Genomic DNA, 12,864 nt, shown 5'->3' on the forward strand with positions numbered 1-12,864 from the left:
GGAGAAACAGGTTTCTGCAGGTGGAATTGCACTTGGCAACAGGTAGCAAAGACGCGGTTTCCCTGCAGGCAATCGGGCAGGTGATGTCATGGAGAACCATGGAGATGCCAAGGAGAGCTGGATGGAGGCCAGCCCCAAACGGCCAGGCAAATGGAGATTAACAATAGCCGAGTGTGGAACTAGTAAAGCAAGCGAATAAATAAATAACCACATGGTAGTGAGTGAAACTTAGAAGCAGGCGGTGAGAGATATGGAACAGAAAACCTCAGTCCCGACAGGTTATTACTGTGAATTGTACCATCTCCGAATAATTGTCGTGGAGTTGAGCACCTCTGCAGAAATCTTGAATAATTTCCAACCATGTATGATAGATGAATCAGGAAAGACACATGAGGGCATAAAAGAACACGGTACACATGGTGTCCGCACGATTTAGTTGGAGAGAGAAGGAGTGTAATCGCTAACAGAGGAACTGTCGGCGCTGCTGGGAAGCAGGTCAGTAGCAGGCAATGAATCCATGACTCCAGCTATTTCTCTTCTATTGCGTCGACGAAAGCCACACTAGAGATGATAAAATGCAGACGATGAGTCACATCAGGATATCATAATTCTCTTCCATCTGCTACTGGCTGCTCCTTCGGCATAAACATTTCAGTGTTTAGGCTAATTGGAAAGCTCCAGCGAGGAAAGCTAAAACAGCTCAAATATCATTGTTCTTTTTCCTAAGTTGAACATCATTTCTTCAAAAGGCAAAAGCTGCTATACTGTCAGATATTGAATGTTCCCCATCTGTGTGCTCAAGTTACCGAGGATTGTGGTGTTGAGGAGGGCAAGGGGCTTCAGATCCACCAGTAGCTTAAAGGTAAAACACTTCAGCTCTCCCCACACGCATCCTGGCATGCTGGCAAAACCACTGCACACCTCCAGCCTTTTTAAAGATGGACAAGGTGCTATGCCTGAATGCGTGAAGCATGCAAAGGGTCTCCGTTGGCTCCAAATGATTCTTAGCAAGTGATTCCAGAGAAAACTGAGCCCGATCATGGATTTGCGTCAGGAAAATTACAAGGCTACCCAAAAGACTATTTGGATGCAGAAAATGCTGAGGGTTTAGGACCATCTCAGTCCATCGATCACTGGTACCAAGCAACAGTCCTGCCACAATCATGTGATCTGCGAATCGATGACATAAGAGATGACATAAGGGTAGGGCATAGAATGTCAGTGTCTACAGTACATGGGTACCTCGCACATTAAGGGCTGCCCTGCCCCTGAGGTGAAGTGTGCTGGGCAGGGAAACACAGAAATGAGGTTCATCCACTGTATGGCTGTCCATTAAGGGGAATTCCTCTGGGGGGGGGGGGGATTCAGCTGCTTGGCAAAGCTGTAAATCTGATTTGTACCCAGTTTTAAACCCTGAAGTCTGAAGCTGTGACTGAGCCGAAGAGGCCTGCGGAATTAATGATTCATTGAGACAGTCGCAGCACCAAGGGCGGCAAAAAGGCTCGATCCGTATCGCAAGCTGCAGGGCTTAAACACACATGCCTTCAGCAGAAACCCAAGTCATTAACAGCACACAAAATCCATAAAATGCAAGGGACTCCTTTTTTCCAGTAGAGGGTGTGAGGGAAAAAAACATGCATGGAACAAAATGTGTTTGTAAACACTGAGTAATTATGGCTTGTACCTGTGAAATCCCCAACGCTTTCACAGTCTGGGGAAATGTGTGCAAGCATCTCAGGTTATGGACGAGCAAACAAACAGCTCTCTGCATTTTCCAAAAGAGAGAGAGAATGAGAGAGAGATAACATATACAGTTGGGAGGGCTTGGTTTTAATGAAATGTCACAGGCTTAGAATACAGTAAAAAACTTTAACATGTAATTAATGTCAGTGGGTGTGAAGAATTTTATTGTCTGAAGCTAAATTAAACAGCTGTGTTTCATTAGGATACTGCATTCAGAGGATGTTAAAGCCATATAGTAAGTCAATCAGCAGAACACATGCAGCTAATTTACAGGGTGCAGTTCCCTTCTTTAGAATAAGGTGGAAGCTTTCAGACCTTTTTGGGGCTGATGGAGAGGCGAGGCAGCCAAATGCCCGAGGCCAGAAATGTTGGAATTGCCACCTAAGGTGGTATCGGTGGTATCGGAGTGGGGCAGCCCAGCTGAGGAAAAACTGCAGATGGCTGAAACCGAAATGCTAAAAAAGGGGTGTCAGACGGAAGATTTATAACACAAAGCACGCTCTGAGCTGTGAGCAGTTTTATCCAAAAGGGAGGCCGTCTCTTCAAACATCGATCTGTTTCAGGGTAGCAGGTGGCGTGCTGTTTAAGCGACGGAGCACACTGCGCGTCCCACACAAAACTTTATCTTGCCGTGTATGATAAATGTTCGGTTTCGAGCGTAATGGTAAGCAAAGCTTCCCCCTCCTCAGACCACAATGCCTATGAGAGAGGGACAGCAATCGGAAATTAAAACGACGACCCACCCCTGAGCAATACATTCATTATGGAGAGTATGAAAATTAGCAGTGCTGTATCTTATAAAAACTGGACTTTAATGATGCTCTGGGAATGCAAGATGGCCGTACTGTGTACTTTAAGCGCTCCAGCCACCTGGGCAGAGGCACTAATGGGCCCCTGAAGGAAGGCTACGGCTCACAATTAACCAGCAGTTTTACCTCCCATTGGTGCCTCAGCATGGACGCTTGGCATGCAGATGTCATCTGCATCTCGGAGCCCGGCATTCCAGCTGGAGATAACCTACACTCCTCCCTCTAGGCTGTCTTACACTCAGAGCCAGTCGGTGGGAGCCAGAGCGAAAATATAGGGCCGGAATCTGGAGATTCTCGATTACCAACAGATGCCTTGGTCATTAATGTTCAGCTGGCCCAGATTTGACTAACAGCACTAGTGGGGTTCAGTATGGTCATTTGGCAGATTTGAGGGAGGTGAGGCCGCCACAGGCCAGCTCCTACTTTTGTAATTTAACTACATAGTAATTTGATGTCAATGTTTGCCTGAGTAGTTCAGATAACTTCTTAAATGACCCCCAATTAATTTTATGTATGGCTTTTTCCAAATAAAAAAAAAAAAAGCCATTTGTTGTTGGCATCCCTGCTGCCTGCACCTTCCTCTTGCCAACATGGCTGCCCCTATCCCAGAGCCAGTTACATTCCAGTCAGACTAGAACTGTACAATCAGGATGCTCCTGTCGTTTCAAGCGGTGCCACACACGCTCAATGATGCGCTATATCCCTGAGTGCTTACTCGCTGGCCCCAAATTTGACCTTTATCTTCAAACCGGGATTAGAGCACTTGGGCCCCTCCCGTCATGAGGGCCCATAAATTTTAAGCACAAAGTACATCCCACAGCCCTTTCAGATTTTTCTAAGCCAATTATTTCTTTGACCGCTCAGGCAAATTAGATTAGAGCGAGGATTAAAAATGAATGGGGAAATCCAGCCAGCTGTAACCGTGAGACAAGGAGCAGTGGGGAAAAGCAATTAGGAGAAACCATAGCCTAGCATAGCCGCGGCCTTCTGGATGGAACGAGGGGCCAGGTAGCAGGTTTCAGTGGGTGTCTGGGGTTACAGCAGCCACCGTGCTTCCCTCCCACACGTGCCACCGCCTGCCCGGACATGTAACACAGGCGAGCAGCCCCAGTCGGCCGCCTGACGGGCCTGCTGCTAAGGAGAAAGGAGACTCCACGAGTGGTCACTCGATACCAGTGAGCGTCTATGGAAGATGAAGCATTTGCAGGGCCAGGACCAGACCCAAAGGACCATTTGAACCCCACACCGAGGCATGGGTCCTGCAGCGGCAACGGACCATAGGCATGCTCATTTGAAAAGGGACATTTTATGGAGGTGCATGGCATGCATTGGTGCATGAGGATCGGGAGCTAAAGGAACAGCCATTTCATTATTCATGGACATTATTTACCCGTTCTTGTAAATGCTGACAGATAGCCATGTACAGATGACATCAATCTGCAAATCACATTTCAGCCACAAGTTACAGCCTGTTTTATGAGCTTTGTTTACTCCTTTGGAGCATGTCATTAGGTTACACAGCACATACAGCACAGCGTGTGGCTGGGATTCCCACCTGGAATTCTCATTCTGACTCTTGTTAATTTCCAGACGCGTCCATGTTTATATGCTTATATGTTTCAATCCAAACTTTAACACAGTAAAAAAACACCCATCAGTGTTACCATTAGGCAGCTGGAAGATTTTGTAGACATTTCATGGTTTTATATAGAAATGATTCTTTGAAACTTGCACTTTTACGTGTCAATCAATTGCAAATGATTAAGCTCCACCTTCTCTCAACTCTAGGGCAGATGCTGCCTTGGTCATTTGGATGTAAAACTAAAAATGCACGTTAGGCTTTTAAAGGGATCCCATCCCCACGTATTCTGACAATGCCAAATTGTCTGTCCACCTATAAATAAATACATGTGGAAGCATGTGGAAGAATTACAAATCGTGACAAATTGTGGGAGTGAAGGAAATTGTACTCATTAGAGCCATTTGTCTTCGTGTCGGGTGCTTGCCGGGGTGGAGTCCGCCATCCTTCAGTCTTCACCCGCGCATGACCCCTTTTTTTGGGCATGGCTGACTTGCTGCTGCTGACGGCCCCCCAGCATATGCTGCTTGGTTGTCGGCGTGATCCCTCCCTCCCCGGGAACTCTCGGAGACACTGTACTGCCATTGCCGCCCCTGTGCCCGTCCACGGCGTGTCACCACTACTGCTACCGCGTTCCACTTGCTCAGGCGCTTGCAGCCTCTCCATTGGGGCTCACTGGCTACGGTGCCCGACAGGCCTGTCGGGGAATTTATATTTAACTTATCACGTTTTCTTGCTTATAGCTACCCAAGAAAGGAGCAGAGAAAAGTTTAAATAAAGTGTGCTACTGTACCTTATAAGCACACCTGAACAGACCGACGACCAACAATATTATGCAAATCCCAGAGGCTTTGCTCTGCTATTACTGTGCAATTAAAAACTTACTACACCTATGCATCAGCTCGCATTTTTGCAGGGTGTTTGCTGTTCCCCTACTTTAAATAACACAAAGCAGTCCTGCTAGAACTTGGTTGCCCTTCATGTAGGACATACACTTGCCCTTTGACTATGAGATGCAAAACCTGAATGTGCAAAACAGCTAATAAAATGCCCTTCCAAATACTGCATTTCACTGTCCTGCAGGACAGCCAGAGAAGTTCAGATACCAAGGTGCTAAATGCATCCTTCAGGGATAGCTGGTTTGATATGTTCCAAACAAACAGAACAATGTTGACCCAGTTCCCCTGTCATGCCCATTTCAAAGTCACTGAAATCTTTTTCCCGCCCATTCAACATACGCTATCCACATGTTACCCATCTTTATCTCCTCGTCCTTCATCTACACTGACTGAAGCAGATTTGGAAGGGGAGACGACAGCTTTTATCTATATTCACCCAGTCAGGTGGCCCGAATGTCTGGCAGTAGCCAAATGTATCAGTGGGTGACAGGGAGAGCTGGGACTGCACACCGACCGAGACCACCAGAGGAAAGAAGTGGCATGGCCAGCAGATCGGCGCCAACCAGCCTTAAGTGCATCGAGGCTGAGTGAGCGGGACTGGGTCGAATTGGATTGGGTTGTGTCCAAAAACAAGTTCGGAAAATACAGACATATTTCTAATAGTTATTTAAATATCTAGTTCAGCACTTGTTTTGGTTATTTTCCATATTTACCAAAGTGACTTGTAATTGTATCAACTTTAATTATATATTTAGATTTTCAATCTCATTAATAAAAATTATAACCTGATTGCAATGTGCATTTCTACAGTAAGGGCTCGCTGACCTTACTTCTGATTTCTGATCAAGTCCGGCTTGTATTCTTTCATCGGGTGTATTGATTATGTATCTCGTACATGTTCAACTATTGAAGAGCTCCATCACTTCTTTATCTTTCCGAGTGCCTCTGAAGAGGACATTTTGTTTTTGCTCCTGTCTGTCACACTCTACATGCCAGACAATAAATCCTGTTCCATGAAGAGGACGATAAGGGCTTTACGGGGGCGTCATATGTGTGGGGGTGTGAGCATACTAGCTTCCTCTTCCCCTTAAGTCAAAATTAGAATCAATATATTTATTTCACCCTGGATCTCAGGAGGTTAGAATGTATACAGTTCGCTTGAGGATATGCAGCACCTTAAGTGACCGCATGTCACAAGGGCCACACGACGGGGTCACATTGAGCTTAAAGAGCTGAGGGTGCACATCTCGCACAGCAGAGCATCTGATCACTCTGGTGTGCTTTGAGGTAGCACTGTAAAGTCACGCAAAAATAAGTGTCCTCAGGATGGGTCTTCATGAAAAGATGAAGAAGAGCAGAGCATGGATTTCAGCAGGGTAGTGAAGAGCTTCCAAAAGAGAACTTCCTCTATAAAGCCATATTGTTCGAGAAGGATTGCTTTAGAAAACACATTTTAATTTAACATAACACTTTTGTTGATGGTAACTCAAGTAGGGAATGTGAAAGTTTTAAACATGAACTCCAAATGACCTGCACCCTACTTAGAGAAGTGGAAACACAACGGCAAACCGGCAGATTGTTGGTTTAAACCCCAGTCATTAAACTCTTAGCGGAGCACTTAACCTGAAATGTCTGAGTGGAATAACCAGCTGCACAAACTAGAAGGAGGAGAAAAATAGGTTCTGGGTAACATAAAGCAGCTGACGTTCTGTTTAAAGTGTGAAGGTTGAACCAGGCAGATGTTTAGGTCACTGCCCCCTATGAAGGTCCCCAAAAGGACAGGTCCCTACCATGGATGGACGTCCTATTCCCTCACAGTCTCCAGCGTCCCCCAGCATTTCACTCCCCAGAGAGTCACACCTTGTCTGCGGTTTGCTCAGGATTTTGCTAATGCTCTGCAAACATACCGCCTTTTTAAATACAACCAAAAATGGAAATTATCACGGACCACAGATTTCACAGAAAAAAACATCCATATAAACAATTATTTCATTCTAGTATGTAAATTAACTCAATAGAAATGAATTAAATATTTGGAGATCCACAGCAAAAGGAGGAATTCTCACAGGTGTGTGACAATTCTTCCATGGCTTCCCAGAAGAGAGGAGAGGATGTCGTTGTTGTGGTAGAAGAAACCAAAGTCGCAGTTAGCTCTGTTCGTGGGTACCATGTCAGCAGGGCAGCGTGAAGTCCCTCTACGGAGAATGTATGTGCACCAGTTTCTTAAAAAAAACACAATCAGAAACTCAGCAGATTCTGTAATTGGGCTGGTTCTCCTCACCAAGCCAAAGTGGACAACAGCAGATTAATTAAAAATGAAGGAAAAGTATCCTGCCTCCTGTTCCTCTGCCTCATCCCAGAGGAAAGAAGAAATTGCAGAAAGATTTCATCTTTTCCCTATTATGTTTCTTCTAGATAAAAGCAAAAAGGTCATCGCAAGCCAAATTTGAAAACTTCAAAAAGTTGAGCCTGTTGAAGAGACAATAAAAAACATCCAAAAAATTTGGGATTGGTGATTTATTTTTACAGCATCTTAAGCTCTGGCTCCTCCCATTAAGCACACAAGAAAGAAAAAGAAAAATAAAGGGAAAAAAAACAAAGAAAATCCTCAAAAGAGAACTAATATAAATAACCATCAAACAAAAGAAAGCACATGCAATAGAGAGACTTAACTATGGCCTCTAGTCCTCACACATCTGAGGATCTCCAACTCCTAGAATGCACAGGTAGATGGGCCCACAAAAACAAACTAACTCCTATCGGCATCTTATAAACCCTTGTAGCCATCCTGGAACAGAAGCACACTTCACTATCAACCAGGACACTACAATGGAGGTAAGAACTAATGATGCACAAAAAATATGACAATAAATATCAATAAAAGGCTCAGCCTGGTTTCCCCAACAGGTGTCAGCCCATACGCTTCCATACTCGCCGATCCTGCAAACAATATAACCTGAGAGAAAAATGCAAAAACAATAATTTACCGTTGGGTAAGATGATATGATATGGTCCCCTAAAGACATCTCCATACACTGCAGCCTCACAAGCCAAAAACTCACAAAAAGCTCTACTGGATCTACGAAATAGATCTCAGCAGGGTCTTTATGACATCTTGCCTGATGTCCCAGTTGATTTTACAATGAGATTACAGTTAACATAAAGGTAAGGCTTTCTTTGAACGTTTTTGTAAAGTATTTCATCGTAAACAATTTCCTGTTACAACAAAGTAAAGATGCAAGACTTTACTGAAATTCCCACATTCATGTTAAACATGAAAGCCAGTCAGATGCATAGCTACCTTCCATACACTCTCCATCAAAAAGGTAGCCACACTTCTAGGCAGCACTCACAAACAGCTGATCTGATGACCAATGAATTTTTCCTTGATCCTTTTGACAAGTCACACAGAATGCACAGAGCACTGCTTTACGTGTTATCGCATATCATCATCCTCCCCAAACACAACTACTGCATGTTCCCCTAAATGCAGTCCAGAGCAGGGATTATTTTGCTGTGACACAGCCATGAAGAAAGGTATTCCATGGTACTGAGATTCAGGAGAGAAACGACGTATAATGGTTAGTATAAGCCATTATAAAGCATTATGAAGGGATTTATAGTCCACTATAGATTGAGTTTCATAAGGCAGTCATAATGCATAATATGCATAATATACATGGCTATAATGGCCCTTTTATAAATAGTTATAGCTATATTTATAATGATTTATGAGCACATTATAATGCATTATGAAGGTATCTATGATGGATTATACATAAGTGCTCTAAGTAAAATCTTACCAATACTTTTATAAAAAGAAACAACTCTCAGTAAACATAAAGTTAGCTTTGCATTTGAATAACTTAACACTTCTTTGTAAGCTAATAATTTGATGACAAACTCCTCCACTACCTGATCACCCTCCCAGCCTCCACCTGCCCTCCAGCCTCCAGTCGCACATCCATCATGACTGTTTCTCCTCCCAGTCTTGGCTTCCCAACAGAATTTCCCTGCCTCTCTATGCTCTCCCCTCCCCACCACATCACACAAACACACTAGATGTTGTACACTGTGACTTACTGACGCATCCAGCGTAAACTAGCACAGAGAGTGCAAGGCAGCGAGTGATTAGATTAAATCAGTAAACAGAGGACCTGCTTTAATGTGAACACACACGGACACACACCAATCACCGCTGCAGCTTGAGATGGAAAATCTGGATGCCCCACCCTCTCTGTTGCACTGGAGGGTTATTATCGGACCACAGCTTGGAGGCGCTGCCTGGTCGCTAGTCAGCCACTCCTCCTATTCCCGTCTGCTCGAGTCTGGACGCTGAACCCAGTTTCAGGGGGTCGGGGGCGCCCTGCCAAACGGCAGGCGCACCTGTGTTTACACAGCGCACAGTACAGGCAAAGACATGGGTGCCTTTCAGGAAAACCAAAAATGTCCAATGGACAAACATTTATTCAACGAAAGCTGCTGTGCTCCTCTCCACAGGGTATATTCTGCCCTTCCCCACCCCCCAGAGGCCTTAAATAAATCTGGGAGTCTCGACTGCTGTGTGTACATGCCGTCAGCTTTTACAGAGGTGCAGGAATGACAAACCCAGTTCTCAAGAGTGCCAGAGGCCCTGCGGCCTGCGAAACATTTTAGCTGTCACATGACCCTGTCACATGACCCTGTCACATGACCCTCACCATGAAGGATGTGTGTCGGGTCAAGGTCCCCCCCTGGGCTGTTTACGGTGTGTTGTGTCGGCACTCAGGATGCAGCCAGGACAGGAATGGTAAGCATGTCAAGGCCGAGGGTCTGGGCGATCTGCCTGCTGACCAGCCGGTCCGTCTCTCCGAGTGTCAAGGAGCTGTAGGTTAAATGGGGCCCACGTGCAAACGGCAGAAATTCCCAGAACACACACTTGTATTGCTTTCTTCTGTGCCCTTCCACATTTTCCACAGAATGACCTTCCTTGGGGTTCATGGCTGGGGGGGGGGGGGTGAAATTAATCCCGTTATGTTTTGCACGGGGAATCCACAGATAAGCCCACAGTGAGGCAGAACCCCCCCCCCCAATGAACTCCTGACAGTGCAGCTGCTAAGGGGCATCTGCGTAAGGACCGTTTACCACCAACAGGCCACAGCGACTGGGACCATCCGCCACTACATTCTTTGCACAGCTGGCTTCCTGCAACCAGAAGAGTTCATACACCACTGCAGTCCTCTGTGTTCCATCAGGGACATTGCATTGTGCACATACAAGTGTGTGTGTCTGTGTGTGTGGATTAGGTTTATATTATTTTCTGGGGACCAAAGGTCCCCCACAATGTAATAAAGACCTGCTTTTTTTGACGTTGTGGGGACCATTTCTCGGGTCCCCACAAAGATCTGTGAATGCAATTAAAAAACTAAAAATGCCCAAAGTCTAATATTTCGGTTGGTTACTTATGGTTAGGGATGGGAAGGAGTTAAGGTCGTCATGCGGGGATTAGAGGTTTCCCCATAGAAATGAATGGAGAATCAACACAAACATATAATTACAAACCTGTGTGTGTGTGTGTGTGTGTGTGTGTTGAACAGCAGGGATCCTTCAGAAGCCTGTCAATCCAAAAATCAAAGTCCGCCGAGACAAAAGGCCAAGTATTCCCACAGCGCAAAAGCTCTTATATGTCCCGCTGGGAGCCGCCTGACTCGACACCTTCCACCAAGTCCCTGAAAATCATCCCCACACGCTGGCATGACCCATAGATGAAGTAAAAACCTCCCCTATTGTGACAGTAGGGAGGCAAACGTAAACCATCTGTGGTTGGACGAAAGTGCCTGGTTGGATTCTCCCCAACAGCAGCATGGTTAAAATGCTTAGCTGTAAAACAGAAGCTGGAGAAACGAGGGAAACCCCAATTGAGTCACCCTCCCCCCCAAGTGTAGATCCCACGCTATACAGAGAAAACGTCATCTGGGGGGGGCAGGGCCTGTTGTCAGGGAGCCACAGAGCCCTGGGAAACCACACTCTTTGTTTTATGATGCTCACCCAACACAGGCAGGTGGGTGGGAGGCAAAGCAGTTATCTCCATATATGAACCGCAGATCTCCCCCCAACTCCCCCCCCCCCCCCCCCCCCAACATCCAACGAGCGGCCTCGGATGTTTCATCAGAATCAAAACAAACCCAGCTGGCAGCCACTCCGGAGGGGGGGGGGGGGGGGGCACACCAGCACCTCGTCAAACAGGCGAAAAACGAATGTGCCGTTTCCTGCAGAGGGGTTAAAGACAGCCGACCATGACTGTACACCAGGGAGCAGGCACGTTCGGCACCAACTTTGTAAAGGGGGGGACCCCAAAGTCACAAGGAGGGGACAGCGACGACATGACTATACTCATGGAAGAACACAGAGCACAGCAATGCCGACACACGGCAAATTAACAACACTCCAAAATCACTGCCTTGGGTTTTAGTACAGACTGCCTGGCCCTTGCACAGTCCATAAACCAGCACAGCATCTAGACCAGTCCATGTAAACAGTGGAATCTGTTTGCATAGAGAGCACAGCAGGGGCGATCAGCAAATGGCAGACTGAAAGATGGATGTCAGCCAGAACTCTCTCATGCAAGATGAAATGAAATTAACTTCTGGATTCCTCCATTCCAGTCTTCACCACGGTAATAATTCCACATCTACATGATCCCTGTGATGGACTGGCATCCCGCCCAGGGTGTACTCCTGCCTTCTGATGTATGCTGCTTGGGACTGGCTCCATGCACCTCCCCTATCTGTCCAGGAAAAACATCTGGATGATGATGATGATGATGGTCATGAGGATGATCATGATGATGATCATAATGGTGATGATCATCATCACCCTTCATTCAACTCCTCTGATTTCCCGCCACACCTCAACCCTCATTCCGGCATCTCAAGTCTCCACCTACTGTATCTCCACCAGGACATGTCTCTCCACCTGGATTACGCACTATTGCTGAAGCTCTCTAAACTGAGGTCACCTTACTTCACCTTGATACCTTCATGTCTGCTCAAGATTAATTGCTCTTCAGCCTCATTTAGCTCTCAAAGGAAGGGGGGAGGAGATCCAGAGTAACTGGAGGACAGAGACCCACACAACTACACACAAACACGCACACACACACACACACACACAGCAGGGGTGCGACTCAAATTCCCACCCCTGGAGGTGTGATGTGACAGGGATTCCCACTGTGCCTCCTTGCAAACCTGTTTTGACCAGTAATAAAGTAGGACATGCATATTCCTCCTTCTGAAGAACCAACAGAACACAACTCTTCCAGGAAAGCATTTTCACCAGCCCATATCTCCTGAGTGAGAATGACAGAGCAGATACAGAGAGCTGGCAAAAAGCTGACACCTTGATTTTACCGAAACAGTCAACGCAGGGCCTAGACTGCATTTATTAGTTGGTTAAAACCTGAAGAAACAATTCAGGCACTGATTCGGAATAGGGAACTGATAAATGATAATTATATAAGTCATAACTGTGGTAAAACAGGAGGCAGGAAACATCAGTTAGCATTGTCATTTTGCCTATTGAGTTCTTGCCATTTCCTTTGGTTTATGAGCCTTAATCACATTTCCTGTACTGTAATACTTCAACTAAGCAATAAGCACAATGGAAAACTTCCTAAAGGATCAAAAGCTGTTCACAGCCCACAAACCCACAGTGCTTAAGTACTGAGATCAAATTCTCCTGTGCACCTACCGCCTTCACCTCTGCTAATATACTTACACACTGAGTAACCCCAAGTAATATTTTCAGAAAAACAACGGTCTAAAAAAGTTGTAGGGAAGACATCGGTTCTACGAAG

General features: G+C 45.8%; 1 protein-coding gene across 3 annotated transcripts in view; it reads right to left on the reverse strand.

Annotated features, from left to right (window-relative positions):
• Window positions 1-12,864, reverse strand: part of kcnh2b (potassium voltage-gated channel, subfamily H (eag-related), member 2b) — a 133,556-nt gene that overhangs the window by 106,735 nt on the left and 13,957 nt on the right. The window lies entirely within an intron of this gene.

Source organism: Brienomyrus brachyistius, chromosome 15 (genome assembly GCF_023856365.1).
Source record: "Brienomyrus brachyistius isolate T26 chromosome 15, BBRACH_0.4, whole genome shotgun sequence".
NCBI classification, from domain to species: domain Eukaryota; kingdom Metazoa; phylum Chordata; class Actinopteri; order Osteoglossiformes; family Mormyridae; genus Brienomyrus; species Brienomyrus brachyistius.